Genomic DNA, 18,830 nt, shown 5'->3' with positions numbered 1-18,830 from the left:
TCCAACCTTCTCATAGATAGGACACAAGTCAGGGATCTTTATGTATCTTTGTACCTATTTGTATCTTTCATTCATAAAAATGATTAATGGCAGAGAGGCAGAAAGTAGCTTGATGCTTTGAAAGGTTCTTAATTCTCACCAAATGAGAATTTCTAGCAAAGTATTTATTTTACTTAAAACTGAGGGATGGTATTAAATGTAAAATTATGAAAAAGAAGGAACTGAAGAAGCTCTGATGCAAACATTGTTGAATTCTTTCGTCAATCTCTGGGAGAGAATATTAAATGTTTAATGGCATTTTAATGATGATAACCTCAGAATTAGATTTCTCCAGCAGTGTTAATGCTGAGGGAGGCTATTTAATACATTTTTAAAATGTCACGTAGATGGGATTTACATAAATAGCAGCAGTTATATACACATGCAGATAACTAACATTTGCTTTGCTAATATGTATCACTGTAAATCTAAGACAGGGCACAGAGCAATAGATTAAAACATTTGTCCAACCAACGAAACAGGCAAATTAGCTAGTTGCCATGTGATTTTTAATTGGAAAATTCCTGACTAGATCCAGGTATGTTATGGTATTTTAAATTAGTGTCTTCCTTTATCAGATAATTTCAATAATTTGAAGATGTGAGAAAGAAGCAACACATCTTTTGCCTTCCATAGTTCGTGAATGCATGAAAGGATGTTGGATATTCTACATCCAAAAGAGTGGAAGGCTCTTAGTCCTCAGGGCAACAAGCAGTATGCTGTAACTCTGTTCCCTTGGGCAAACGGAGCTTTAGAACTTCATGTAAACCCAAGTTCAGTGCTGTTCCTTTGCTTAAGTCTCATGTCTCTGAGTAAGTTAGTCATCAAGCTACCATCAAGGAGCATGGATAAGCCAGTTTCATCTAAAGAACTAGAGTTCATGCCCACAGAATTTCATGTAAAAGAAAACAATCCCTCAGATCCATCAGACAGGCTTTTACATGGATATTCCTGAGCATGAACTTGTGTGATGTAATCTGCTTCTCAACCCCAGGACATCTGAACACTTGCTTGAGATCCCCAAGGAAAACAGAGATCATGAAAGGACAAAGCAAGCTTCATCACCAACTCCTTTATGATGGTCTCTAGTGGTAGACATGACAACATGGAGAACATGCCTATATCAGATGGACGTGAGTTTGAGTAAGCTCTGGCAGTTGGTGATGGACACAGAAGCCTGGTGTGCTGCAATTCATGGGGTCACAATGAGTTGGACATGACTGAGCGACTGAACTTAACTGAACTGATTGTGGTGTATAAAAACTGATTGTTTTTATACATTGTTGGATTCTATTTGCTAATATTTTCATGTAGATTTTTACACTTATGTTCATGAGAGATATTGGTCTGTGGTTTCTTTTTTTAGAATTTACTTTTGGCTGGGCTGGGCCTTCATTGCTGTGTGGGCTTTTCTCTTGCAACAAACAGGAGTTACTCTCCATTGGTGGTACATGGGCTTCTCTTCGAGGTGGCTTCTCTTGTTGTGGAGCATGGGCTCTAGAGCACAGGTTCAGTAGTTGTGGTGCACGGGCTTAGTCGCTCTGTGGCATGTGGAATCTTCCCGGACCAGGGATCAAACCTGTGTGCCCTTCCTTGGCACATGGATTCTTATCCACTGTACCAACAGGGAAGTTCATTATATGATTTCTGTTGTTTTAAATTTGTTAAAGTGTGTCTGTGGCCCAGAATGTGATATGGTATATCTTTGTGAATCTTCCATGTGAGTATGAGAATAATGTGTGTTCTGTTGTTGCCATAATTCATAGGTATGAATTGTATCCAGTTGATCGATGTTATTTTTTTTAATATTTGTTTGTGTTGGGTCTTAATTGGGGCATGCAGGATCTTCATTGCATCATGTGGAATCTTTTGTTGCAGCTCACAGACTCTCTAGTTGTGATGTGCAGGGTTAGTAGTTAGGGGGTGTGGGCTCTAAAGCATGTGGCTTCAGTAGTTAGGCACATGGGCTTAGTTGCTCCATGGCATGTGGGATCTTAGTTCCTGAACCAGGGTTTGAACTCGTGTCCTTTGCATTGCAAGGCAGATTCTTAACCGCTGGACTACCAGGAGGTTCCTAGATATTATTGTTGAGTTTAACTCTGTCCTTCCTGATTTTCTGCCTGATGATCTGACCATTTCTGATAGACAGGCGTTGAAATCTCCAGCTCAGATAGTGGATTTACCTATGTCCTTTGCGATTCTATTAGTTTCTTCTTCACAGTTTGTCTGTTATTAGGCTCATTCACATGAAGGATTGTTATCTCTTCCCGATAATTGATCCCTTTATCATTATTTATCCCTGATACCTTTCCTTGCTTTGAAGTTTGTTCTCTGTGAAATTAATAGGCTACTCCTGTTTTCTCTTGACTGCTGTTTACATGGATTTTCTTTCATCTGTTTGCCTTTATACCCAGCATGAGCTTCCTATAGACAATATATGACTGAGTCTGCTGTTTTGATCTAGCTTACAATCAATTATTGGTCATTTAGATCACTGACTTTCAAAGTGATTATTGATGTACTTGGATTAGTATCTACCATATTTGTTACTATAGTTTATTTGTTGCCTTTTTCCATCTAACTTTTTTTGACACTTTTTCTGCCTTTTGTGATTTTTGCCTGCGCATTTTATATGATGTCATTTTCTCCCTTTTATTAGCATATCACTTAAATTTTTTTTTTACTTTTTTTAGTGGTTGCCCTAGAGTTTGCATCATACATTTACAGCTAATCATAGGCCACTTTCAAATAATGTCATAATTCAAAGGTTCAAATACCTTAAAATAACAAAATAATCTTAGTCCCTTCCTTCAATCCCTAGAATCTTTCCTGTCATTTTTAAAATTTATATACGAGCATATTGTTGTTGTTGTTGTTTAGTCATTAAGTCATGTCTGACTATTTGTGACCCCATGTACTGTAGTCTGCCAGGCTCCCCTGTCCATGGGATTTCCCAGGCAAGAATACTGGAGCAGTTTGCCGTTTCCTTCACCAGGGGATCTTCAGGGATTGAACCTGCATCTCTTGCATTGGCAGGCAGATTCTTTACTGCTGAGCCACCTGGGAAGCCCATATACAAGCATACATAAGCACATGTAAGTATATAATACATGCTTACATAATTGAATATGTTGTTGGTAGTATTATTTAACAAAATGTTATCTGACAGATACATAAGAACTAAGAAAAATTAGTTTATTTTGACTTCACTTATTCTTTCCTCAATGTTCTTTCTTCCTTTATATAGGCCTGAGTTTCTGACCTTCTCTCTAAACAACTATTTTTTCCTTCTGTCTAGACAATTGATTATTTTCCTTCTCTAAACAACTTATTTTTACCATTTCTTCCAAGGCAACAAGTTCACTCAGTCTTTGTGTGTCTGAGAAAGTCTATATTTCTCCTTCATCTTTGATAGATAATTTTTCAGTATATAGAATTCTAAGTTGGTCATTTTTTCTCAACACTAAATACTGTACTCTTCTCTTCTTGCTTTCATGGATTCTGAGAAATCAAATGTAATCCTTAGCTTTGTTTCTCTAGGGTATTAGAGAATGATTAAAGAAAATTCAGGAAATACAAACAAACTTTAACACTTCATGAAGAAAACAGTCTCCATTTGGAAAACTGCAAAATGGGGGAGAAGGCAAGAAGCTTTTCTAAGAAAGAATGAAAAACAAGATAGAGACAAATAGAAAAATTCTGATTGGTTGGGCAATATAGTCAATCTTGTTTAGGACAAGAAGGAGCAAGGTAATAAGTATAGAGCCCAGAACTAGCTGGGCCTTTGGGGATTGACTGACTGGATATTACAATGTTTCTGGTCAAGAGGAACATGTCTAGAGACACAAAAGTCATACAAGTTTCAATTTGCTGCCACAACACCCAAGACAGAAGCAGCTCCATCTTGGACCTAGAAAGTTATTTCAACACCAGACAGACTGCTTTGTTTTTGTGTTTCCCCCCTCTGGTGTCTCTCAGGATTTCTTGTTTATCTTTGGTCTTACGTAGATTGAGCATAAAATTCCAGCCAGTTTTCATAACCCTAAAAACAATGATGCCATTAAAGTGCTGCACTCAGTATGCCAGCAAATTTGGAAAACTCAGCAGTGGCCATAGGATGGGAAAAGGTCAGTTTTCATTCCAATCCCAAAGAAGGGCAATGCCAAAGAATGTTCAAACTACCACACAACTGTGCTTATTTCACATGCTAGCAAGGTAATCCTCAAAATCCTTCAAGCTGGGCTTCAGCAGTACATGAACCAAAAACTTCCAGATGTACAAGCTGTATTTAGAAAAGGCAGAGGAGCCAGAAGTCAATTTGTCAACATCTTTTGGATCACAGAAAAAGAAAAAGAATTCCAGAAAAACATCTACTTCTGTTTCATTAACTATGCTAAAGCCTTTGTGTGGATAACAACAAACTGTGGAAAATTCTTAAAGAGATAGGAATACCAGACCATCTTACTTGTCTCCTGAGAGGCTTGTATGCAGGTCAAGAAGCAACACTTAGAACCAGGCATGGAACAACAAACGGGTTCAAAATTGGGAAAGGAGTTCATCAAGGCTGTATATTGTCACCTTGTTTCTTTAACTTCTATGCAGAGAACATCATGTGAAATGCTGGGCTGGATGAGTCACAAGCTGGAATCAGGATTGCTGGGAGAAATACCAATAACCTCAGATATGCAGATGACACCAGTCTAATGGCAGAAAGCAAAGAGAAACTAAAGGGCCTCTTGATGAGAGTGAAAGAGGAGAGTGAAAAAGTTGACTTAAAACTCAACATTCAAAAAACAAAGATCAGGGCATCCAGTCCCATCACTTCATGGCAAATAGATGGGGAAATAATGGAAACAGTGACATACTTTATTTTCTTGGGCTCCAAAATCACTGCATATGGTGACTGCAGTCATGAAATTAAAAGACACTTGCTCCTTGGAAGTGCTCAAACTACTGCACAATGGCACTCATCTCAAACACTAGCAAAGTAATGCTCAAAATTCTCCAAGCCAGGCTTCAGCAATATGTGAACCGTGAACTTCCAGATGTTCAAGCTGGTTTTAGAAAAGGCAGAGGAACCAGAGATCAAATTGCCAATATCCGCTGGATCATCGAAAAAGCAAGAGAGTTTCAGAAAAACATCTATTTCTGCTTTATTGACTATGCCAAAGCCTTTGAGTGTGTGGATCACAATAAACTGTGGAAAATTCTGAAAGAGATGGGAATACCAGACCACTTGACCTGTCTCTTGAGAAACCTGTATGCAGGTCAGGAAGCAACAGTTAGAACTGGACATGGAACAACAGATGGTTCCAAACAGGAAAAGGAGTAGGTCAAGGCTGTATATTGTCACCCTGCTTATTTAACTGATATGCAGAGTACATCATGAGAAACGCTGGGCTGGAAGAAACACAAGCTGGAATCAAGATTGCCAGGAGAAATATCAATAACCTCAGATATGCAGATGACATCACCCTTATGGCAGAAAGTGAAGAAGAACTAGAGCCTCTTGATGAAAGTGAAAGAGGAGAGTGAAAAAGTCGGCTTAAAGCTCAACATTCAGAAAACTAAGACCATGGCATCCGGTCCCATCACTTCATGGCAAATAGATGAGGAAACAGTAGAAACAGTGGCTGACTTTATTTTGGGGGGCTCCAAAATCACTGCAGATGGTGATTGCAGCCATGAAATTAAAAGACGCTTACTCCTTGGAAGGAAGGTTATGACCAACCTAGATAGCATATTTAAAAGCAGAGACATTACTTTGCCAACAAAAGTCCGTCTAGTCAAGGCTATGGTTTTTCCAGTGGTCATGTATGGATGTGAGAGTTGGATGGTGAAGAAAGCTGAGCACCGAAGAATTGATGCTTTTGAACTGTGGTGTTGGAGAAGACTCTTGAGAGTCTCTTGGACTGCAAGGAGATCCAACCAGTCCATTCTAAAGGAGATCAGTCCTGGGTGTTCATTGGAAGGACTAATGTTGAAGCTGAAACTCCAATACTTTGGCCACCTCATGCGAAGAGTTGACTCATTGGAAAAGACCCTAATGCTGGGTAGGACTGGGGGCAGGAGGAGAAGGGGACGACAGAGGATGAGATGGTTGGATGGCATCACTGACTCGATGGACATGGGTTTGGGTAAACTCTGGGAGTTGGTGATGGACAGGGAGGCCTGGCGTGCTGTAATTCATGGGGTTGCAAAGAGTCAGACACGACTGAGTGACTGAACTGAACTGAACTGCTCCTTGGAAGAAAAACTATGACAAACCTGGATAGCATATTAAAAAGTAGAGACATCACTTTGCCAACAAAGGTCTGTCCAGTCAAAGCTATGGTTTTTCCAGTAAGTCATGTATGGATGTGAGAGTTGTAATATAAAGAAAGCTGAGTGCCAAAGAATTGATGCTTTTGAACTGTGGTGTTGGAGAAGACTCTTGAGAGTCCCTTGAACAGCAAACAGATCCAACCAGTCAATCCTAAAGGAAATCAATGCTGATTATTCATTGGAAGGACTGATGCTAAAGCTCCAATATTTTGGTCACCTGATGCAAAGAGCCAGCTCATTAGAAAAGACCCTGATGCTGGGAAAGATTGAAGGCAGGAGGAGAAGGGATGACAGAGGATGAGATGGTTGGATGGCATCATTGACTCAGTGAACATGAGTTTGAGCAAACTCCACAAGACAGTGAGAGACAGGGAAGACTGGAGTGCTGTAGACCATGGAGTTCCAAAGAGTCGGACACGACTTAGTGACTGAACAACAACAAATCGTTTCATCTATTTCATTTGTTTCTTTCTCTTTGCTCCTTCAGTTAGGCTCTGATGATCCCCAGGTGGGTTAGGTTCTCATTCCTAGGTTGGGCCAAGCACAGCCTTATTAAGAAGAACAGTTAGAGCATAAAGGGTTTTCTCACTGACATTTAATGTGAGGACCTGGTTGAGCTCCTCAGGGTAAATCCCTCAATCTTGTGGGTGTCCCCCCCATCATTAGGTCCTTCTGGAGTTTTTAACACAGGTTGTCTCCACTGAGGCTCTGGCAACTCATAAATTACAGTTAAGGCATTCCTATCCCAGGACTCAGAGAAGGCAATGGCACCCCACTCCAGTACTCTTGCCTGGAAAATCCCATGGACGGAGGAGCCTGGTGGGCTACAGTCCATGGAGGTGCTAAGAGTCAGACACGACTCAGCGACTTCACTTTCACTTTTCCCTTTCATGCACTGGAGAAGGAAATGGCAACCCACTCCAGTATTCTTGCCTGGAGAATCCTAGGGACGGTGGAGCCTGGTTAGCTGCCGTCTATGGGGTTGCACAGAGTCGGACACGACTGAAGCGACTTAGCATAGCCTCCCAGGACTGGCTCCTGGGGTAATTTCCACTTGTGTGTCTCCACTCCAGATGTTTTGTTCTCGCATGTGGGATGCAAGAGTGGGACAGAGGTGGGTAGTTCCTGGCCCCGGGGCAGCTAGGTAATGAGGAAACCTGAGTAGGTTAGCCTCTGTAAAGTGGCTTCTCCTGAGGTCAGGTCTGTTGAAGACCTGAACCATTGAGAAAAAATGGTACTCAAACATAAGAGCGTTATGAAGAATTCCTTGGACCTTATAAGCAAAAGCAACATTCCTTAGTGCCAATAAAAAGCGCACATTAGGTTTTGACTTGATTTACTGATCATCAATCCTTGAGTTGAGAAAATCCCTTGGAAAATGGAATGGGTACCCACTCCAGTATTCTTGCCTGGAGAATTCCATGGACAGAGGAGGCTGGTTGTCTACAGCCCATGTGATTTCAAAGAGTTGGACATGATTGAAGTGACTGACACACTTTTGTTTTTTATCCAGTGTAATGGAGCAAGACATCACCAGTGACATGTTTTCAATGACATTTATATGATAATTACTTTTTTTTAAATAAATTTATTTATTTTAGTTGGGGGCTAATTACTTTACAATATTGTAATAGTTTTTGCCATACATTGACATGAATCAGCCATGGGTTTACATGTGTTCCCCTTCCTGGACCCCCCACCCACCTCCCTCCCCATCCCATCCCTCTGGGTCATCCCATTGCCCCGGCCCTGAGCCCTTGTCTCATGCATCGAACATGGAATGGTGTTCTGTTTCACATATGATAATATACATGTTTCAATGCTATTCTCCCAGAACGTCTCACCCTCACCTTCTCCCTCAGAGTCCATAAAATTGTTCTATGCATCTGTGTCTCTTATTCTGTCTCACATATAGGGTTATCGTTACCATCTTTCAAATTCCATATATATGCATTAGTATACTGTATTGGTGTTTTTCTTTCTGGCTTACTTCACTCTGTATAATGGGCTCCAGTTTCATCCATCTCAGTAGAACTGATTCAAATGTATTTTTTTTAATGGCTGAGTAATATTCCATTGTGTATATGTACCACAGCTTCCTTATCCATTCGTCTGCTGATGGACATCTAGGTTGCTTCCATGTCCTGGCTATTGTAAACAGTGCTGCGATGAACATTGGGGTACACGCGTCTCTTTCAATTCTGGTTTCCTCGGTGTATATGCCCAGCAGTGGGATTGCTGGGTCATATGGCAGTTCTATTCCCAGTTTTTTAAGGAATCTCCACACTGTTCTCCATAGTGGCTGTGCTAGTTTGCATTCCCACCAACAGTGTAAGAGGGTTCCCTTTTCTCCACACCCTCTCCAGCATTTATTGCTTGTAGACTTTTGGATAGCAGCCATTCTGACTGGTGTGAAATGATACCTCATCATGGTTTTGATTTGCATTTCTCTAATAATGAGTGATGTTGAGCATCTTTTCATGTGTTTGTTAGCCATCTGTATGTCTTCTTTGGAGAAATGTCTGTTTAGTTCTTTGGCCCATTTTTTGATTGGGTCGTTTATTTTTCTGGAATTCAGCTGCAGAAGTTGCTTGTATATTTTTGAGATTAATTGTTTGTCTGTTGCTTCATTTGCTATTATTTTCTCCCATTCTGAAGGCTGTCTTTTCACCTTGCTTATAGTTTCCTTTGTTGTGCAAAAGCTTTTAATTTTAATTAGGTCCCATTTGTTTATTTTTGCTTTTATTTCCAATATTCTGGGAGGTGGGTCATGGAGGATCCTGCTGTGATTTATGTCGGAGAGTGTTTTGCCTATGTTTTCCTCTAGGAGTTTTATAGTTTCTGGTCTTACGTTTAGATCTTTAATCCATTTTGAGTTTATTTTTGTGTGTACAGTGTTAGGAAGTGTTTTAAAGCTTTGAAAATGCAGTTTTGTTAGTCTGACTTCATCCTCTCTATACTCAGAAACCACACATTGTAAATACAAGCTGGGAGGACATCTGTGCAAGTAATTCAGGGAAGCTTGAGAACATAGCTGTGTCAGCAGGATGTGATGAACTCTGTGGCAGACAAGTGTGTGTGAGTAACTGGTTGTCTTGGAGATGAGATATTCAAGGCCACATAGGAAGAAAGTGCAGACATTGTCTTGACCGATGCCTTCCCAAAAGGGAAATTCCAAATGACAGACTCTGAATAGTAAGTAGCCTGTTCCTGGGAACCACACAAATGTCTCCTCATCAGATGTTTATTTACATAACAAATTGTGCCTAAGATACTGAACCACCCCGAATCCTTGACACACTGTTTTTGTGCTATATAGAAACTCACAAGTGTTGTCTTATATGACTGTACAATCCACCTAAAATATTTCAGCAGGTTCAAAGCCACTTCTGCTTTCACCTGACTCAATCTTTTCAGAGAGAGAGATCTGTTTTTAAGGTAGGGTTTAAATGGTGCCTCTGGAGAAGAAAATGGCAACCCACTCCAGTACTCTTGCCTGGAAAATCCCATGGATGGAGGAGCCTGGTAGGCTACTGTCCATGGGGTTGCAAAGAGTCGGACATGACTGAGCGACTTCACTTTTCTTTCTTTCTTTAAATGGTGCATGAGACCAGAATCTCTTTTTTAAAACAAAAACTTTATTGGAGTATACTTGCCTTACAGTGTGTTCTGTTCATTTCTACTGCACAGCAAAGTGAATCAGCTATATATGTAACTATATTCCTTCTTTTTTGGATTTCCTTCTCATTTAGGTCACCAAGGAGGACAGAGGGGTGGGATGATTTGAGAGATTGGGATTGACATATATACACTATTGATACTGTGAATAAAATATATAATTAATGAGAACCTACTGTTCAGAATCTTTAAAAAATTTTTTATAATTTTTTGATGGCTGTGCTGGGTCTTCATTGCTGTGTGGGCTTTTTTCTAGCTGTGGCGCATAGTGGCTTCTCTTGTCGTGACTCCTAGGCTCTAGAGCACAGGCTCAATAGTTGTGGCACAGGCTTAGTTGCTATGCAGTAGGTGGGGGTCTTCCCAGACCAGGGATCAAACTCATGTCTCCTGCATTGGCAGGTGGATTCTTTAGCACTGAGCCACCAGAGAAGCCCCCAGAATCTTTTTAGAATACTCTTCTCTCAGCCATTAACACACTCTGGCAATCAGATTGATACACTTTTTAAATAAATTTAAGTTTCTTTTTCTTTGAGTAGGGGAAGTTAATACTGCTTCAAATATTTTCTAAAGTTAGGTTTTAAATTTCACATTCGTGTATCCCAGGAGGTAGGCAGGACTTTCTAATATATGACAGTAAGGGTCAATAACCCTTAAATTCATGTTTAATCATAACATGCTTACATTGTGGAAATGTGCATAAATTATTAATTACAGCTAATTAAATTTTTACAAATGAGAACCCACATTCTTGCCTGGAGAATCCCATGGACAGATGAGCCTGGTGGGCTACAGTCCATGGGGTTGCAAAGAGTCAAACAAAACTGAACAACTAACACTTTCCCTTTCAACTTGTCTCAAGCAAAAAAATCTAGGTATCTTCAGTTCGTACTCTCGTAAATTAAGACTGTATTGTTAAGATCTGTTGGGCCTGTACCCTGGTCTTCATGGTCTGAATTTCTGCGGCTTCTTCTCAAAATGTCCCCAGCTGTCGCCAGAGCTACTCCTGGTCTCTACTCAAAACTTGCTCCCTCCACTATTAGCAGGAGTGAGTATACCTCTTTAAGTTAAAGGGTCCAGAGATCTCAAGTCAGGCCACTCAAGGAGTTTATAATCAGTTTTTCAGGGGCCGTAAACCTAATCCCAGCACACCAACCAAGATGACGGCTCATCCAGGAGATAACTTCTCCAGAAGAGCCAGGAAGCAGGCTCCCAATGTCAGAGGCGGGTTGTCCTCTTTCAGTCTGCTCTCCTGCGTTCTCTCCTTGCATCCTCGCTTTCTTCTTCACTTACTTAAGAATCTAGATTGTTAACAGATACTCAGACCTCTTATCTATAATGTGTTTATGTTTCCCATTTTTCTTTTGATGCTTTGAGTCACTCCTTTGTGTGTCTTTTGATTAAGATGCACGTTCAGTATCATTATTGTTTTTACTTGTGCTCCTTTGAATAACAACCTGCTTCCTCTGATGCTAGTTCATTGCAATAAGAAAGGTGCTTTTCTGTGTAATTGGAATCAAGCAATAAGTGCTTTGTAAATGACAAAACACTGGGTCAAGTGGCCAGAAAAATCAAACTCCCATCAAACCTGGACATGAAGATGTCTGCCTGAACAATAACAACACTTAGCAACTTTGTAGCCCATGTTTCACAGAAATAGAGCTTGGGCACCCTTAGCTTCTGCTGAGTACAGGACTACAAACCCCGGAAACATGTCTTTCTTAGTATTATTCCATGTCGCTTTGCTCAGCAGCGTCATCAGCAAAATCTGAAATACTGAGAAATGGACTTTGTCCCTTCAAAGGATCCAACAAGTGATCTTTAAGCAAAAAGAAATAGCAAATCTGACAGTAATAGATTCTGGAAAACTGCCAGCAGAGCCTTATCATATATCCACAACTCACCAAAAAGCAGTGAAGATGGAAATCACTTCTGTTTGCAGACAATGGTATTGTAATCTCCACCCTGGGCTGACATGGATGTCAAGGGAGAGGGGCTGAGAGTTTAAACCCACGTGGTTTTGGTTTTCCCCATGATTAGAAACTATACATCCCCAAGATACATTCCTGTCACTATGTGAAGGCTGAGAAAAATGAAAGACAGGGTTAAGTCTGGCTCTGAGAAATACTTAGCCCTGGAGAAGGCAATGGCACCCCACTCCAGTACTCTTGCCTGGAAAATCCCATGGACGGAGAAGCCTGGTAGGCTACAGTCCATGGGGTCGCTAAGAGTCGGACACAACTGAGCGACTTCACTTTCACTTTTCCCTTTCATGCACTGGAGAAGGAAATGGCAACCCACTCCAGTATTCTTGCCTGGAGAATCCCAGGGACGGCGGAGCCTGGTGGGCTGCCGTCTATGGGGTCGCACAGAGTCGGACACGACTGAAGCGACTTAGCAGCAGCAGCAGAATATCAACTGTAAATCAGTAAAAACACCTGAACTATCAAGACTGTTGAGCAAACTCGGCTCAGAACTTGGTCTCGTACGCACACAAGTATAAAGCTATTGTGTCTCACACACTGCCCACTCCCAAGGAGTTCCCGATCTCACAATACTCGTCTGGGAATCTGTCACCTAGTCAGACCCTACAAAGCCACCACTCCACTCTTTCTGTCTGGGCTCTTAAGATTGTGCCAGGGTGTTTTCCTTTCTTATTTCATCAAATCCAGCAAAGTAAGCCTTGCCTGCTCAGTGGGGTTTCTTGACACTGTTTTGCTAAAGGCTAAAGTTGACAAAAGCTATAAACACAAAAATCAATAGTTTACCTATAGGATAGCAAGGCATGCCTAGAAATAGAATTGGGAAACAATCTTTCCATGACACACAGACCAATAATAAAATGCTTATAAACAATTTCCACAAGAAAGGCACAGGATCTGTATAAATAAAGCAATCAAGTCATTCTGAAAGAAGTAATGGAAAATGCCAACAAAATGGAAAAGTGAGAGAAGAATAAAAGTACCAATTTCTCTCAAATTATCATAGAATTCACACTGTCTTAAAGGACCACAATACTTTACAAACATTTTACCATGTTAAACAATTAGCACTGTTCTCAGATTGGTAGCTTTAGATGAAATGAGTGGAGTGTTACATCTTTAATTTATTTTGGCAGGTAAACGATATTAAACTACATAAGCATTAGTCTTAACTTTATAAAAATAAATAAGATTTAATTACATCTTCAAAAGCATTTACATTCAGCTTAATTTAAGTCATTCTGATTTCTTTATATTTTTCATTCTAATTTATCTTTTAATTTTAAAGATAATGTTGAAGTAATATAATTTTCATTGAACAAATCTAGGTGATCTATTGAAGGGAAAGTAATGTTTAGATGGAAAAAAAATTTAGTCATATTTTGTAAACTTTTATTACCTTCATTTTAGCAAAATCACTGTTTTCAATTATTTATATGAATATCCCTTCCCTTCAACAGAACAGGAAAGCTGTGCAGTGATAGTCAGTGGTCTTGGATATTTTGTCAAATTTCAGTCACATGGCACTCATAATTTCACACATTTTAAAGTCTTGTCTTGAAGATTCACGTATTATTTGATAGCTTATTGGCATTTGTAATTTTATCTTTAAAAGTGTAAACACATCACACACTCACCTCACTTGTACTGTTGCTCACGACTGTTAGGAGGGGCTGCAGGAGGGTTCCTGAATTCATCTGAAAAGCTGGCAGGGGGGTGAGGAAGTGAGGGCGTCCCGAGGAGGTGGGGTGGGAACGGGGCACAGGTGGAGCCTGGGGGAGCTCTAGGTCCAGAGAAACTACAGAGGGACTTTGGCCAGGGCTTCTTGACTGCAGTGCTTATTTATTTTATTTTTACTGTGGTATCTTTATGCTTTTATTTGTACATTTTACTACTGTAATACAGACAGACAAGATGGAAGACTGGTATTGGACTGTGGTAAATTCAGCAATGTCCTGTCACTTAAGACCTATCTGGTCTTTGGTAAGGATTATTCTCAACGTCATGCTCTATGAAGCTATAGCATCCATTATTGTAAAACCTGTTTTACATAGGTATGAAAATACAGTATCATGGGTCTGAAATGTTTCTGAAACAATCTCATAAGAAAGAGAAACTTTTATTTATTTTTTAAATATTTATTTTTCTGCACCGGGTCTTATTTGTGACATGTGGGATCTAGTACCCTGACAAGGGATTGAAACCGGGCCCCTTGCATTGGGAGAAGAAATACTTTTTTCCCTGATTTTTATTTAGTTGTTAGCTCTGAATATGGCAACTAAGGCTCTATATAGGAAGAGTAGGTCTGGATATGATGAGGAATTTAAGAATAGAAGACTTAGAGAGGGGTTTTGTTGTGGTAAATAAAGCAAAACAGGGAAAAGGGCAAGTAACACTATTTTAAATATGACGCAAATGGAAGTTCAAAAACAAGAAATGTGGTGGAAAAAGCCATTCCAATATTTATTGAGGAAATATTGTGTGATGGGCCAGGCAGTTTCCCATCCTATGAAACTGTACATTCTAGTGGGCAGATGGGACACCCCATTTTCTGAACCCCAAGTGTGCCCTTGACATGTTTTTACTAGCGAGTGTGGTTGGACCTATTTAAGTTGTTGTGTGAAGCAGGAGAATCCAGTGAGTCAAAAATGCGCAAGTTCTGACATTGTGTAGGTTATGAGGAAGGCCTTTCAAACAGGTTTTAGTGACCAGATTTCACTCCTTGTGTTGTTTTCATTAAATACTACCATTTCTGTGATGAGGCAGAACCAAACGGTCAAAATCACACATGGATCATTGGAGTTAAGACTTAAAAAAAAAGTTTACTTACGTATTTATTTATTTGTGGCTGTGCTGGGTCTTTGTTGCCGCGTGGGCTTTTCTCTAGTTGCAGCAAATGGGGACTGCTCTCTTGTTGCAGTGCCTGGGCTTCTCATTGCAGGGGCTTCTCTTGTTGTGGCGTGCAGATGTCCATACTTGTGGCACATGGACTCAGAACTTGCGACTCCCAGGGTCTATGGTGTGTGTGCTTAGTAGTTGTGGCCTACAGGCTTAGTTGCCCCACCGCATGTGGGATCTTCCTGGACCAGGGATGGAACCCATGTCTCCTAAATTGGATTCTTTACCCCGAGCCACCAAGGAAGCCTTGGAGTTAGTCTTTTAATAAGTAAGCCTCAAAAAGAAATAACAGAGCCTCAAGGATGATAATGGTCATCTTACCTGCATTCATCTCCCTAATAATAATTGCTGGTATTTACTGAGCGCTCTTTGTGTACCACACATCAGGATGTACTTCAAATGCATTATCCAATTTGTTATGTAATTGTACCAAAGATACGTTGAATATTGATGTTTAATGTCCCATTTTCAAGTAAAGTACACTCACCACCATCTATTAATACTATGTCTGTTTCCACGAGCTCAGCTTCTCTGGCTTAATCCTGTTATAGAAGGCTTGCAAGACACACATCTCAGCAGGTTATAGCTGAAGGCTTTTCTTCTAATGTATTCTTTTATCATTCACACTTAATATTTTTGTGTTATACCTACTGGTGGTGTTTCTTACTGAAATTAGTCCATTTCTACATAAGTACATCTCATGATGTCAACATATTATTTGTGATTTTTTTTCTCCGTTAAGTTCTATAAGCATATTCTTTTATTTGAGGCAATTAGAGAATTCTGCTCTCACAATGACATATTTAAATTGTTTAAATAGATACCCACACAAATTCTCATTTATACCAAGAAGCTGGTCATTTCTGAAGTCATAGAAAAATAAACAAAGAACAGCTGGTTGAACCATCCTATGAAAATGTTGACTTTTAAAGTTGTCTCATACTTTCCTTTAAGTTCTCCATGTTTCCCATCCATGACAAACCAAGATTATGTAACAGAAAATTTCAAATTAGGCTTAAATTCCAAAATCAAGTTTCAGTTCAAATCCCTTCTCCAAAAGAACTTGCTTTCCCAACTTCTTCTCTTTTTCTCAAATCTAATCAAAACATTTGAGAGAATTAAATTTCAAAACCTCAAGTCTCATCAAGGTTACTTTTATGCGCCTGTCTCAATAGGGAACCACAATTCTACCTCTGCATAGCCAAAGGGCTATGCCACAGGCTCCTTGACTAGGAGTACACAGCTTAAAATCTGGTGTTTACTAAATGTGCACAATATTGGGATGTAATTGGCATTTAAAAAAAAATCAGTAGTGCCCATTACAAATATCTGGACAGACTCAAACATAACTGGTTAACCTTAAAAAGAGAACCACCATTTAGTAACACATTTATACCTTGGTAAGAATGAAACAGTGTGACCTAGAAGAGTCTAGAAATTCTTGGATTAATTATAATAACAGGGTGATAGGCTTCTCAAGGTACTTTGTAAACTCAGCAAGCCACTGGGCTCCAACTGCTCCATCCACAACCCGATGATCACAACTAAGTGTAACAGACATCATGCTAGCCACATCAAATCCTTTTTCATTATCTGCTGGATCCAGTCTATCCTCTGAAGCACCAATTGCCAAAATACATGCTTGGGTGGGTTAATAATAGCAGAGAAGTTCTTAATCCCAAACATTCCTAAATTTGAGATCGTAAAAGTGCCACCCTGGAACTTATGTGGCTGTAGTTTACCCTCTCGTGCTTTGGTTGCTAAAGAAACAACATCATTAGCAATGGTTTCCAGTCCTTTTATATGTGCATTAAATACAATAGGTGTGATGAGTCCTGCAGGAGTATTGACTGCAACACTGATATCAACAACATGATTTTGTCTTATAGCTGTGTCCAGCCAAGAAGAATCTCCTTCAGGAACTTTTAAGCATGCCAAAGCTGAAGCTTTTATAATGAAGTCATTAACAGAAATTTTGCTTTTTCCTTGTAACATCTTCTTTCCATACTAACAAAACTTCTCCCATATTTACATCAATAGAAAGGTAATAATGAGGTATTGTTTACTTAGATTGCATTAACTGCAGTGCAATGACTTGGCAAATGCTGCTGACTGGGATATCTGTGAACACGCCTGTAGGAACTGGAGCCACTCCTCGGCTCAGAGGAGGCACAGCTGCTGGAGTGGGAGCAGCTTTCATAGGCACAAAGGAGTTAATGTCCTTCTTATTGATTCTGCCATCTGGTCCTGTCCCTTTTACTTGTGAAGGTCAATCCCTTTCTCTCCTGCCAACTTCTTTGCAAGCGGGCTAAGGAACACTCTTCCCTTTGGTTCAGCTGGAGCAGCAGGCCGGGGGCTAAAGGTGGAGGGGCACCAGGTTGGGGAGTTGGAGGAACAGGGGTTGCCAGGGATGGGCTAGGTGTTGGTGCTGGTGGTTTTAAATCAGTTAGTTCAGTTGGCCGATAGTCAGCAAAAGCTGGTATATCTGCCTCTTTTTCTACAATGATACAGAGTGCGGTTCCTAGAGGGACATCTCGTGTGCCTTCAGGGATCAGGATTTTTGCCTTCTTTCTGTACTTGGAAACCTACAGTGGACTTGTCAGTCTCTATCGCTGCCAATAAATCTCCTTCGTTTAGCTTCTCACCCACTTTTTTCCCCCCATCTCCGAACTGTGCCCACGGTCATGGTGGGAGAGAGGGCAGGAAGAGCCACCTGCATGTGAGTAGGAGATGAGCTACCAGGAGCCTGAGCAGAAGGAGCAGGTGACGGAGCAGCGGCGGCAGGGGTTGGTGCCGGGGCTCCTCGTGGGGCAGCTGCTGTCGAAGAATCAAGTGTGTAATTTTTAAAGGTTTCAATATCGTCAGGCTTTTCAACTGTGATACGGATGATTGCTTCAACTGAAACATCTCTGGTACCTTCAGCAACAAGGATCTTTGCCATCTAACACTCCTCCACGCTCTCAAATCCAACAGTAGGTTTATCAGTTTCAACTTCTGCAATTAGTTCACCCTCACTGATTTTTTTCTTCCTTCTTTTCCCAGCGGGCTATGGTGCCTGCCTGCATTGTAGGGGAAAGAGAAGGCAATGGAACCTTCTGATGCGGGGGTAGGCTATACCCTCGGCAGTTAGGCGACCCCCAGAACTGCAGCAAGACGCGATTCCGCGGTGTGGCCTAAGAGATGGGGTTCCAGCCGCAGAGTGCCCGGACCCTGCCTGTGGTCTTGATGCTGCAATGAGCCTGAGCCGAGCCAGCCTGCGGGGTCACGCACAGAGCTCCCGGCTCCTCCCGCAAGGCCGTCCACCGAGCCCGGAATCCTACCCTTGCGGCTGCATTCTGAGCGCGTCGCGCACAGACGCTCCACACAGCGCCACCGACTCCACACCCCAAAACCAACGCCGTCTCCGGAGAGACCGCTCCAAGAGCACCGCGGCGTTGCCGCCAGCCGCGCCGCGCGGCCGCAAGTTGTCGTAAAACGGGGTGCAAAGATTCGCTCCACCCTCTCCGCGGACCAGAAAAGTGGTGAACATATGGTCTTCTCCGTGAAATGGGGGCTAAGGATGATCCAGAGCGGATCGGGGAGGCTACTATAGAGCCACGAGGGGCAGGGGTTTTTCAGCAGGCCGATTCTGGGGGAATTAGGCGTGGAGAGAAGTGGAAGGTGATGGGCTCGGTGGTGGTCTTCTTTGGGGAGGACAGGACCTGAGCGCTCTCTGTCATTCTTAATTGTAGCTTGAATTTTGGATGATACTTTGGCTTGAATTAATTTTTTTAAATTTTGTAATCCTATTTTTATTTATTTTTTATGCAAAGACTTCCTTTCCTGATCACCACTTTCTCCTTTCCTAGCTGTGATTTTTATCTGTTTCTTACAACTTAATTCGATTTGTTAAAAAATCACATCATTCAGGCG

The 18,830-nt window shown here is 41.1% G+C and overlaps 1 long non-coding RNA gene and 1 pseudogene across 1 annotated transcript; one reads left to right on the top strand and one right to left on the bottom strand.

Annotated features, from left to right (window-relative positions):
- Nucleotides 1–1,164: 1,164 nt before the first annotated feature.
- LOC145515074 (uncharacterized) lies at nt 1,165–4,392 on the top strand. The gene is made up of 2 exons (XR_014060667.1): nt 1,165–3,134; nt 3,580–4,392. It is a non-coding gene; the product is annotated as an uncharacterized LOC145515074 (long non-coding RNA).
- Nucleotides 4,393–16,295: 11,903 nt separating this feature from the next.
- LOC145515073 (dihydrolipoyllysine-residue acetyltransferase component of pyruvate dehydrogenase complex-like) lies at nt 16,296–17,998 on the bottom strand (annotated as a pseudogene).
- Nucleotides 17,999–18,830: the final 832 nt, after the last annotated feature.

The sequence above is a fragment of the Giraffa tippelskirchi genome, chromosome 7, assembly GCF_054371585.1.
Source record: "Giraffa tippelskirchi isolate mGirTip1 chromosome 7, T2T-mGirTip1v1.2.pri, whole genome shotgun sequence".
In the NCBI taxonomy this organism is placed as follows: Eukaryota; Metazoa; Chordata; class Mammalia; order Artiodactyla; family Giraffidae; genus Giraffa; species Giraffa tippelskirchi.
Note: the sequence above shows the minus strand (reverse complement) of the source record. Positions and strands in the feature narration are given on the sequence as shown.